A 12,385-nucleotide genomic window follows, 5' to 3' on the forward strand; every position below is an offset into this window, starting at 1 on the left:
TAATAAAAAAAACCAAAAACAGCATCTTTCCATATAACTACACCTCTGAAGTTTACACATTAACCTTATCATTAGTCTGGTACAGTACGGAGGGAGAAAAAGATAAATCCTCCATGATTTTAAAATGCATCTGTTTCACTGGAGACTTTTAAGTTTTTCCTGAGAGTGAGAGAGAGAGAGAGCGAGAGAGAGATGGAGAGACTCATGTCTCTTGATACAGTGTATCAAAACACAAATATGTTTGATAAATGAATTTTTAAACAGCGCTGGGCTGTGATTGTTCTTCATGCACACCTTTAATGTCTGACTTGAAAGAACTTTAGACAATAAGTAATATTAGGTAATAATTAACAATTAAAAACGTATTTTCGGAGTCCTCTGCAAATGCCTTCACGGTGGATCGATTTCCACAGCGGTTTTTCAAACTGACACATCTTCATCCCACTTAACCATCTGTAAAGACAGAGTATGGAATCTTCTGCCTTCTCTGTGTGGGCAGATGGGACTGCAAAGTGGAGTGAGAAAACACGGGTTCCACCTTGTGTTCTACAACTTGATAACCTGAGTGATGTTTGGCCTCTCGAAACTTCAGGAGGTTCATTTAAAACACTGAGATAGTAACTATCACGTTACACAGTTCCAAGGACTGATTACCTGAGCTCACAAATGGAGTTCTCTATAGACCGTAAATGGGATGCAAACGTGAGCCACAACTCAGAGTTCCAAGCGGCTGCATCCCTGCTGTAGCACTGAGGTCACAAAAAAGTCGGAAAATGTCAACCCGGTGAGGTCACTCCCTTAGGCCAGGGCCCCAAAATTCTGCACCTGGAGGGCTGTGCTCGGCAGATCCTCGAGAACCTGACTTGGCACAATGGCGCCCTTAGACTCTTTGCTCACCCAAGCCACGGAATTTTTGGTAGCTGTCCTTAATCACGGGAGCATTTTCTTCCAGTTCCCTCCCAGAGACCTCACCAAGCCTCTCCTCTCCTAGCCTCGCCCAGGGAAACATACCCGTATCCACTATTACTCCACGCTCCCCCTCACGCACCGCTCGTGCGGAGGTGGGGATGGAGGAGGGGCTTGGCTTTTATACGCCTTGCCAGCCAATGAACGTGCTGCCTTTCTTCCGGTCGGCGAGCCGGCCAATCCGAGCAGGTCGCTGTAATCTTCGGCTCTACTCGGCTCTTTTCGCTGATGCGGGAGCTTGGGGGCCGCCGCCGCTAGAGAGACGCTTTCCTTTTTTATTTTTTTTCCATGTGTTCACTTCCGGGTCCGGCGCCGATCCGGATGCCCGAGGCAGAAGGATGTTTGACCTCCGGATAAGCGAGGCGCCGCTGTGCATTCATTCCCGGCTGCATCGGTGGCGACAGCAGCGGCCCGGGCGGCGACTCTCCGGCCAGAGGCGGCGGTAGGAGGCACCGGCAGTAGTGCAGGGAGCGAGTCCGAGCCGAGCTGCGTTCCCTCCCTCGCTCGTTCCTTCCCCCCCCTACCTCGCTCGCTCCCTCCCTGCGTGGCTCGCTTTCCTCCTCCGGTCGCCGGCGGGTGTGATGTGCCGCCGCCGCTGCCCCCGCCGCCGCTGACTGACGGAGCAGGGGGCGCCGCCCGCGCCCGGGACCGACCCCGCAGCTCGCGGCCGCGCCTCTGAGGTAAAGCCTCCTCCGCGGTGGCGCGCGGCCGGGTGGCCCGGGCCCGGCGGCAGCCTCGGCGGGGCCGCTGCTCCCCTCTTCCCGGGTGGGGCTGGGTGGGCTGGGGTCCCGGGCTGGGAGGGCTGGGGTGCGACGGGGGCGGCGCCGCAGGCGGGGGCCGCGGAGGACGAGGGGTGGGCGAGGACCCCGGCTGGCGGGCGGCGCGGAGGGAGGGGCCGCGGCCGGGGGGGAGGGGGGAGGTGGTGAGGGCGCCGAGGGCTGGGCGGCCGGGGAGGGGGCCGCGGGCGGCGGGCGGGGCGGGTGCAGAAGTTGCCGAGCGGTGCGGCGCAAGTGGGGACGCGGGGGAGGTGGGCGAGCCGGGAGAAGGCGGGGGCTTCTGCGGGGAGGGGTTTTGAGGTCGGGAGCGCAGCCCCGGCGCTCCTGATTGTGTCCAGACAATTACCCTCGGAGTGGGGGTTTGGGCAGGAGGGAGGGAGGCGTCGGGCTGCTGGAAGGAGGTGTCAGGGGCCAGCATTCATTTCAGGGGTAAACTTCCCGCTGGGGTGTCTGTTGGGGGTGGGGGGCAGGGATTTACCTATTTGATAGAGCTTCTGACTTAGCTCAAAACTTAAGGCATTAGTCGGGGTAACAAAATTTCTCTGCTGACTACTGTTAAGGTGCTGGTTTGTTTGTTTATCCCACATGCAGGGGAAGTGACACACCGAAGCGTCGGTGCTCTTGGTCCACAGCTCCTACCTTTCTTTTCCGTGGGGTGGTGATGGAGATGTGTGTGTGCTTGTGGGGTGGGGGTAGTTAGGCCTGTATTAGGATCATTCCAGTTTTCCCAGGAAAGGAGGAAAAGTTAATGGGTGGGAGAGAAAGAGAGAGAGAGAGAGAGAGAGTCTGTGTGGGAGATGGCTACTGTTGCTATACTGTGGGAATTAGTTGTAACTCTGCTGAAATGAGTAGGGAGGCTGGCCAATAAGTGACCCCCTTTTTAACCTTTTGTTTTAGAACGTCGACTTTAATTGGAAAATTAAAAACCTGATTTTTTAATAAGTTAAGAAAATAAGTCAATATTTCTTGGGCAGTTACTGGTGAATGACATTCGCTCACAGTAAACGATGTTGAACTACATCTGAGTTGGAATACTTTTTAAAATTAAAAATATTTAATTTTTAAACCCGTGGATTTATTTTTGAGCAATATTTGCTTTCTCTCTAAATAAAAAGTGGAGGAAAAATAACACAAATTATAAGAATGAGTTAGGGTTAGAAAGATAGGAGGCCAGTTTAGGAAACCATTTTCCACCAAAAATCAGATGCAGTTTGTGACATTCTTAATAACTTTTTTCGGGGTGGGGTGGAGAGTTCTGCCTAGTGTATTTCATAACTCTTTCCAAACTTTGCTCCAGCTGTATTCTGAGCTAAGATAAAGTATCTTTTGTATGTATTAGCCCTTATCATTGCACTTTAAGGTGAAAATCATATTTATTGGCATTGAAAGGAAGATATTATCAAATCAACTGCATGGCTTTGGCATAGATTCTCTGGAATGTACAGACACTTTGGCTTCCAGGAGCTTGCATTTCTGCATATGCATCAGGTATTAGTACTTCTAATTAGAACGGGGACAGAAAGATTAATTTTAATATTGATATATATGAGACTTTTTGGGGGGATCTTAGAAAGTGATAATCTTCAGTGATGATTTATTGTGCTCTACTGCCATTCATCAACTCAGAAATTAATGCATTATGTAATTATTGTTTTCATTGTTAGGTTTACAAAGGGTTAACTCTTACCGAAATCTTCAACACATGGTATTCATTTATTCCTTCAAATAAAAAGACTGGAATTAAAATCAAGGGATAGTTCAGTTCAGCCCAGACCTTTACTCTGTGGTGAGGATGGAAGAGTGGTTAGAATATGAAGATGAATCAGACCTAGTAGCTGTCTTAAAGGGAGAAGCAGACATGCACAGAAATAATGGCAACACAGGACACCTGTGGGATTTATTAGAGGTGCATGGAAGCATGGAGTGTGTGTGTGTGTGTGTGTGTGTGTGTTGTGTAGAGAGAGAGAGAGAGAGACTAATTTTTGACTGTGGAATTATGAATGACTTCAGAGCTGCTAGCACTCCATTTGGGCATTAAAATATTTTAACGGGCGAATGAGGGCTTGGTGTGTGTGTGTGGGGGGGTGCTTAGTTTTCTAGGCAAAGAGAACAGCTGGAGCACAAGCATGTTGGTTGGGTATTATGGGGACTGTTGAGCTGCACATGAGGCTGCTGGGCCAGGAGGTCTTTATGGGAGAAGAAGCTGTGAAAATAGGTGGAGATCAGGCAGTGGAAGTCCAGAATGCCTTGTATTTAAAAAATGAGTCAGTTTGAGGTATAAAGGTCCAAATGTCCAGATTTTATGCTTCTAGGAAGTAGGTAGGCAAATAAGGATAGTAAGTTCAAGGAAACAAACTATAACAGAATAATCAACTTGTTATTATTTATGGTAATGGAGGAAAGCAGAGAGGTATACAATCTACAACACTCCATACCTGGCTTTATTATATTTCTGTACTTGAATTTGAATATGGGTGTGTCTGGAAATCTGGTAAGTGGTTGTATATGAAATGAATCCAGGGTGTAAAAATGAACCTCTGGAAGAAATGGGAAGCTCTCTGTTTATTTCTCTGTCCCCTCTGTAACCCCCTCTGGACTGGCAATAGGCTATTTTTCTTGTGTAGTTTATTGATTCAGAGTTTTTCAGAAGGGAACAAGTGGTTGTTTAAGTTTTGGAGGGTTTCCCAAAAGGATATTTCAAACTAAATTGAGGGCATGCTGCACTGTTAAACAACAAAACAAAACACAGATCATTGGATAGTTATATTATTGTTAATGCATTTGAACGTGAGATTCACTATGGATAAAGTGAAATGTAAGGGATCTACATACAGGGAGAATTGACCATGACAGTGGGATGATGAAATGGGAAATGTTCACGGTTCCAGATAATATGTAAGGTTTTTAGTTATCTTAAATATTAAATGACCCTAAAATAATTTAACCCCAAACTTTATCTCTATTAAAGAAGTACTTAGAGGGTGCCTGGGTGGCTCAGTCGGTTAAGCGTCTGCCTTCGGCTCAGATCACGATCCCAGGGTCCTGGGATCGAGCCCCGCATCAGGCTCCTTGCTCTGCAGGGGAGCCCACTTCTCCCTCTCCTCCCCACTTGTGCTCTCTCTCACTATCTCTCTCTCTCTTTCAAATAAATAAATAATACTTAAAAAGAAGAAAAAAAGTACTTAGAAAAAGACCACCGTCACAATGACAGTGTTTAAGTCTATGTAGACTCACCTTTCTGGGAAGATTGTTCGATGGATTTTACTAATTATTCCCCTCTAGGTATCCAGAAAGGGTGTATATATTATAACTGAATTTGTGAACCTGCGTATAACTGAATTTTCATGAACCTTCCATTTAAAACACTAATACTTGTTAAAATTTATTTATAACAAGATTTTATTTATTTATTTGAGAGAGAGAATGAAATAGCACATGAGAGGGGGGAGGGTCCGAGGGAGAAGCAGACTTCCCACTGAGCAGGGAGCCCGATGTGGGACTCGATCCCAGGACTCCAGGATCATGACCTGAGCTGAAGGCAGTCGCTTAACCAACTGAGCCACCCAGGGGCCCACTTGTTAAAATTTATTAACTGCCTACTTTGTATGGCGACAATAGATGATACTGTCAAGAGAACTCTTCTTGTTAGATGGTGTATAACTCTTGCTTTTGACAGTTGGAAATAGTCATCTAGAGTTTAAGCAACCTTTTTAAGGTATAGCACAGTGCTTATTTAATTCATTTTTTTCCTGACTTCAGAGTCTTAAACCACCGATAATCTGTTGTTTTCGAATCTTCCGTCCTCTTCCTTTGTTTGTTTTCTCTTGAGAGGTTGGCACTTAGTGGTATTGATTGGTATTGTTAGTATATGTTTGAGTGTTGCTTCTTCAGGATGGAACTTTTTTGGAAATGGCAATTTAGGGGGTATCTGTAGTTCTTTAATTGTAGAGATTGCGTAGGAGCGGACAGTATGGTTCTAGTGACTAAAGCTACCTCAGAGTGTCCTTTTGTGATGATCTATAGGGCAGAACCATATTTGGGATTCTTAATGTGTAGAAATCAAGTGTGTATTATCCATGAATGTGAAGTGACTTGGGAGACGCTCTGCATTACTCAGAAAATAAGAAATGAGAGAGAGATAAAAGGACAGATGAGTTTTACACATACATTACAGGCTGCTATTAGCCATGTTTTTTCTAGCTCCCTTCTCAAAGCTGGGATTTAGAAACCATAAATGTTTCCTAAACTATAGGGTTTCCTCCTCTTATGGGACCTTAGGAAGGTGTGTAGTGATTTGTTCTTAAACTATAGTAAGTGATTGGTTATATTCTCTCCTGCCACTCCCTGCCCATCATCTTTGTTATGAGAAAGAATTCTTAATCAGTGATCTTGAAGCGTTTATGTATTTGGTAGAGAAGACACACACTTTGGTCATTTTCTTGGCTAATGATGGATCACACGGTTATAATTTAATGAAAGTCTGATTGCCTTTAGGATATAGCTCAGTTATATCCACATATTCCTAAATCACATCCACATGTTTTATAGCTTTCACTGGAAGTAAGTAAAATCTTATGATACACTTTTTCTTAAGATAATGATAAAGTGTTAGAAGGTTGATTGGTGGGTAGAATAAGTAAAGACTCTTGGGAACAGCCTATTTCAAGAGACCCTGTTTTAACTGACCTATTCGACCCATTCAAAAGATTGATACTCTTCATTCATTTGCTGATCGATGCCCATGCTATACTAAATGGCAGTATACTCTCTATAGTTTGTTTTGGAATTTTTAATCCCACTAGTTATTTTATACTTAGAAGAATTATTTGTGTTTGCCCCCAACAAATTGTTGATGGCACTTGTACTTGATCTTGTAATTACACAGTTTAATGAAACATTATTTAGTGAAATATGGAGGCAAAAAGTTATTTGTGTAAGAACCTCTGGCTCCTTTGAAAACAGGTGAGTAGCTAAAATAATTATAGTTAAAATAGATGTGGGTGAGATAACTTTAAACAATGAGTGAAATCCTCATTAAACCCTAAAAATCTAAAAAGAATCTGCAGTAAGATTGCTTTTAAGTTTTGCAAGATACCTACCTATCCATGTTTAAAAAACAGAAACTGGAAATCACAGGTGATGTACAATAGGTGTGGTTTTGCAAGAAAGACAGTAGAACTGTGATCTGTAGACCAATACTTGAAGAAAAGGCTGTGGCTTTGCATTAAAAGATTGTCTTGGGAGTGTACATTTTTTATGTTTTAGTTGCAATAAAATGTTCAAGATATGTAGATATTTTTATGATTCCCATTTCATGTTTTTTTATTTTTTAAAGTTTTTTTTAATTTTATTTATTTGCGAGAGCGAAGGAGAGCGAGAGAGAGAGAGCGAGTATGAGAGAGCAGGGGGAGGGCAGAGGGAGAGGGAGAGAGAGAATCTCAATCAGACTCAGTGCTGAGTGCAGAGCCCGACTCAGGGCTCAATCTCACAGCCCTCAGATCATGACCTGAGCCGAAACCAGGAGTCAGAGGCTTAACTGACTGAGCCACCCAGGCACTCCATGATTCGCCTTTTAAACTAACTTAGGAACTCTTGGTTAATAATATGTTAAAGAGAGTATCTGCTTCTAAAATATCTATTTTATACCCTGTCTTAGAGATTGATTTAATAGCATCATCTTATAAAAAAGAAATTCTGGTGTTTCTGACTGTATTCATTCATACCTTAGGGTGAATTGTTTAATTATCTAGTGAGGTGATCAATCTGTGGTTTTCACATATTTCCCTGTATGGTCGTTGATCTGATTTCGTTTCTACCTTTCAGCTTTTATATAGAGAGGAGCCTTCGTAGAATCCCAGCATCTCCTCAACCTGAGTAGGGACTGCTGGAGTCAATTGGTAGAGGAAATTGTCCCTTGGAAGAGGAAATGCCATACCCTTGATGTGTACCAGGAGTGTTTGAGCTTGGTGCAAAGCATGCTGGTCTAGCAGCTTAGAGGAGCTGCCCTCCTGAGCCCTCCTAGCTCAGCTCAAGTGAAAAGGAAAACTTTTAGGTTATAGGAAAGGAGGTCCAGGCGGGGAAAGGAAAGATAGATAGGTTATGCTATTTATCTTGGTGTTGCTGCATTTTAATGCCTGAAATGCAGTAGTTTCTGGTATGGAACACTAAAGTATTGAGGTAGGGCTAGTTTTTCAGAGCTTTGGTCTGCCTCTCTGTGATTTTTTTTGGCTCTGCTCTCCTTTTTGTGTTGGATTCATCCTCAGGCTTGTAGCAAGATCACATCTAGACATGCATTGGCCAGGAAATGTTTTGCACAAGCTTACCAGCATACTTTTCCTTTCATGTTTTATTGACCAGAATTAGGTCATGTGTATTTCCTAACCAGTCATGACAAGGGGAATAGGGTTATCATGGTTGATTTCTGTTAAATCAGGATATATCCCCCTGCAGTTGGGGATGGGGTCACATTTTCCTGAGTTACATTGTGGAGGGAGGATATTTTTAAAAATTGTGGGAAGGAAGAATATGGGGGAAATGGATGTTAGAGAGGCAATCAATAGTGACCACTATATCTACTTGTTTTGAGAATGAAAATAAATAATGCATATAAATGCACTTTGAACTTTAAAGGGTTGTACAGATGTAGCGGATGAAAGATTAGAAAGCTGCTTCTATGTTGCTATCTTAAATGTGCTCAGGTATGAATATTTTAGGAGCTTAAAACAGTGTCAGTTTTTTTATTGACTAACTTTGCCTCAACGAAATCAGTTATTCAAGTTGTAAGATCATATATATCTTTTTTCCACGAAACTCATAAAGCTATTATAACTTTAAATTAAGAATTTCTACCTGTCAACTTACTTAAATTTTTTTGAGTTGCTGCGCTCCCTCCTTTCCAAAAATTGCCCACATCTTTGATCTTGTCGGGTTTCTTTCTTCTTCACACTTAGAGGACTGAGTTGAGGAAATGGGAATTTGTCAGTCAGAGGAAGGGTTTATTTTGAATCACGGAATCCTAGTGAGATAGGAGGAAAGGACAGTTTTTACCTATCTTGAGAGAAGCAAAAAACTGGTGGGGGAATGGGGAGACAGGGGAGAATCCCAGAATTTTGGAATTGAAATGAAATGGATCATGGGAAGGTTGAGGGAAATGCTCATGTCACACACCTGGTGGGTAGACTCTTAGTGTGGCGCTCTTTCTGACCCAAGAGGCGGGAGGCCACGAAAAGATTTGCTGGCTTTGCAGTTTTGCTTGAGACCATGGGGTAGTTCTGTAAAGGAGTCGGCCAGCTGCTGTTAGAACGATATATGTTTCCAGGCTTTGGAAAATTTTAGCTAGAGATTTGGTCTTTTTTTTTTTAGTAAAGCAAACTGACAGATTTTTAAATCTTCCCTCAAGCACAGCAACACACGCAGACGGACAGACAGACAAGTAACCTCAAACCTGTCCTGCTTAAATGAAAATGCAGAGGCAGAATGAGTGCTTGGAACAGCTTATGTATGTTTAAATTCAAGAAAGTTGTTATCTTAAAGATTTCTGTGCCTGTAGTATATGTAAAAGAAGGCATGTGTATGTGTGTATTATACATATATATTGAGATACATGCATATATTATATATAAACACAGGATTTTAATTGTAATACTTCTCATTGTAATTGTGGTGCTTGTAAATATACAGAGTAAATCCAGCCACCCTCTGCAAGGGTATTTATGTTAATGACAGTTATTTATAAACAGTGAGATTTGGGGTGATTTTTATTTTTACACTTTTTATTCTTCTCTATATTGTTTGGATTTTATGCTCTAATTAATCATTATTATTTACCGTTAGGAAAAATAGTAAAGTTTTTTTTAAAGAGGAAGAAAAAGTAGAATCCTGGGGTAGGATGTTTTTTATCAACTTAGATTTTGTCACACTTCTGCTTTTATTTGTATATTACCTTAAATAAAGTATGTCTGGAATGCGGGGCTACTTTGCAATTGTCTTTACTTTTAGAATTGTACTTTTTAAAATTATGTACCTTAAAATTTTAAGTTGAAATTGGCCATTTGATACCTTTTGATACGAGTGTACTGCATAAAAGTAGCGGACTTATGAATATTTTGTAGTTATTAATCGTGTTACCTATTTTTAAGATTTGTTTATTTTTGACTTCAGGTGGTATACTTGGCAGTGTATTAGAGGACGCTGTATTAAAGTCAAAGTTATAGTCAGAGTTTCCTCTAGTAAAAAAGGGAAGTGACAATGTTTTTTTCCCTTAGAGCCAGTCTGTGTCATGTTTATTTTCTATTTTTGTGAAATACTTATATTCTAGCAATGAATGCTTTCAAATGGCAGGCAAATATAGTAGGTAATGTCATAGGTATAGAAGAGAGAAAATTGTGTTATTCTTCTAGATTTATGGTGTGCAAATTTCTGGCTACAAGGCCTTTTAATAAAAATCTTGATTTGAAAAACTAATGATGTATGGTGATTAACATAACATAATAAAAAAAAGTAGTGATATACATATATGCTACAATTGTATTATATATGTGTCTGTGTGCATACACAATGAAATATTATTCAGCCTTAAAAAAAAAAAGTCCTGATTTGAAGTGCAAATATAACCTTGTATTGTTTTGGAGGTGAAACTAGTAGATGTCAGTTGCTGGTGACATTTTTAGAAACTGGTATTTGTAGATGCATATTTTTATAAGACATTATTTTATATTCTTTTATTCTAGAGACCTGAAAACAATGTGAATCAAAAAATGTATACATCTTAAAGATGTGGAATCTTGTAATGCCAATTTTCATTTAAAAAACTGTAGATTATTTACTGAGTTTTTTTTTTCCTGACATATGAATATCTGGGCATATTGTGGCTCATATTCTTTTATACATTTGAGGTTCTGAAAGTATTTGTGGTTAGTGACATATCAAAATGTAACCATTTTTTTTTTTTTAAAGATTTTATTTTATTTGAGAGAGCAAGAATGAGAGAGAAAGAGTACATGAGAGGGGAGAGGGTCAGAGGGAGAAGCAGACTCTCTGCTGAGCAGGGAGCCCCATGCGGGACTCGATCCCGGGACTCCAGGATCATGACCTGAGCCGAAGGCAGTCACTTAACCAACTGAGCCACCCAGGCGCCCTGTAATCAACTCTTTAAAATCATTCCTTTGAGTATTTTCTGATACTCTGTTAAACGTTGGTAACTGAGTATGTGTCATATGCATGTTTATTGTATGTTCTGCTGTTGATACACATTTTAGTTACCAACTACTGATGAAGTTGTTTCTGAAGTCCAGTTGAAAAATAAAGTCCTGAGAATTGGGAATGAGAATGTGAGATAAGTCAAAATGTCTTTTACTATAGGCACTTGTTTAGAATCTTCCAATTGAAAATTAGTAAATTTTTTTCTGTGACAGAGTAAATGAGAACAAAAAGGGGTAATTTTTTAAAAAAGATTTTTGTTTATTTGAGAGAGAGAGAATGAAAGAGAGAGAACACGAGAGGGGGGAGGGTCAAAGGGAGAAGCAGACTGCCTGCTGAGCAAGGAGTCTGATGCGGGACTCTGTCCCAGGACTCCAAGATCATAACCTGAGCCGAAGGCAATCGCGTAACCAAATGAGCCACCCAGGTGCCCCTAAAAAGGGCTAATTTTAAAGATAATCCTTGCTGTCCTTGCTGTAAGGCTGGGAGTGCTACCACTGACTAGAAATAAGAGAAAAGTGTTTGTGAAGAAGGCTGTGTGTACCAGTGGTTCTCAGCACTGACTTGACATTTACATTTTTGGGGGACCTTAAAAAACATGATGAATAAAGGGATTTTACCCCTGCTAATTGATATTTGAATCTGGGCCTGGGGCACTGATATATTTTAGGGTTTCTATAGGTGATTCTAGTGTGTGGTAGGGTTGAAAAGGACTGATTGCTCCTTCTCTTTTTACACATCTCTTAGCTCTTAACTTTAAAGTTCTCTTTTTAATTGGGACGGGGTGTGAAAGTGAGACAAGATATGCATAGGAAACATTTGCAAGAGGACCAGGTTAAAGAATCAACTTCTCTTCATAGTTTCGTACCCAGAATCCTTAGTGATGCCACTATATTCATTGCTTATTAGTTTTTCCTACACAGCACCAAAATTAGAGGATTTTTGAAGTTTGGAGTATTTGTTAAAGGGAAATTTATCAAGAATAAATTAAAGCATCATCTCAGATGCCCCTGAAAATCTTAAGAAACCTAAAGTGATAAAAACAGTTGTATCTTAATGTTATATAAACTATAAGAAGGTAAGCATTGTTGCTAATCAAAAGTTTATTAATCATAGCTTATATTTATCATATTTATAATATCATTGAGTTGTATTTTTCCTGGAACATAAGGTTGAAATAGGCCTTAATAGTTTAGTGTAACTGCACGTGTACTGCTTTACTCTCTTTAATACCATTGTTGATGAGGAATATCTCTGTTTTCCCCTAAGTGGAAATAATTTACTTCAGTTATAGTACATTGTGTATATAGTATGTTGTCTATATCCTGTGTAGTCAGTAATTGTATACATGTAAGTGCACTATGATAATACGGTTTTGTGGTTATTGTATCTTGTCATTTATGACAATCAGCGTCTTTTTTTTGTGTGGGTGCCGCATTTGGTGT

At 41.0% G+C, this 12,385-nt stretch overlaps 1 protein-coding gene across 5 annotated transcripts in view; it reads left to right on the forward strand.

The window, feature by feature from the left end:
* Positions 1-1,224: 1,224 nt before the first annotated feature.
* CSNK1G3 (casein kinase 1 gamma 3) overlaps positions 1,225-12,385 on the forward strand; it is a 107,485-nt gene continuing 96,324 nt past the window's right edge. For 2 of the 5 annotated variants that reach the window (XM_028103558.2, XM_028103559.2), the window contains exon 1: positions 1,231-1,646. The gene's annotated coding sequence lies outside the window, so the exon portion shown is untranslated. Of the gene's footprint in view, positions 1,647-12,385 lie in introns of all 5 variants that reach the window. The other 3 variants (XM_028103562.2, XM_028103560.2, XM_028103561.2) reach the window with 3 other exon arrangements.

The sequence above is a fragment of the Eumetopias jubatus genome, unplaced genomic scaffold, assembly GCF_037043125.1.
Source record: "Eumetopias jubatus isolate StellerSeaLion01/CBP00866 unplaced genomic scaffold, mEumJub1_p1.0 scaffold_5, whole genome shotgun sequence".
In the NCBI taxonomy this organism is placed as follows: Eukaryota; Metazoa; Chordata; class Mammalia; order Carnivora; family Otariidae; genus Eumetopias; species Eumetopias jubatus.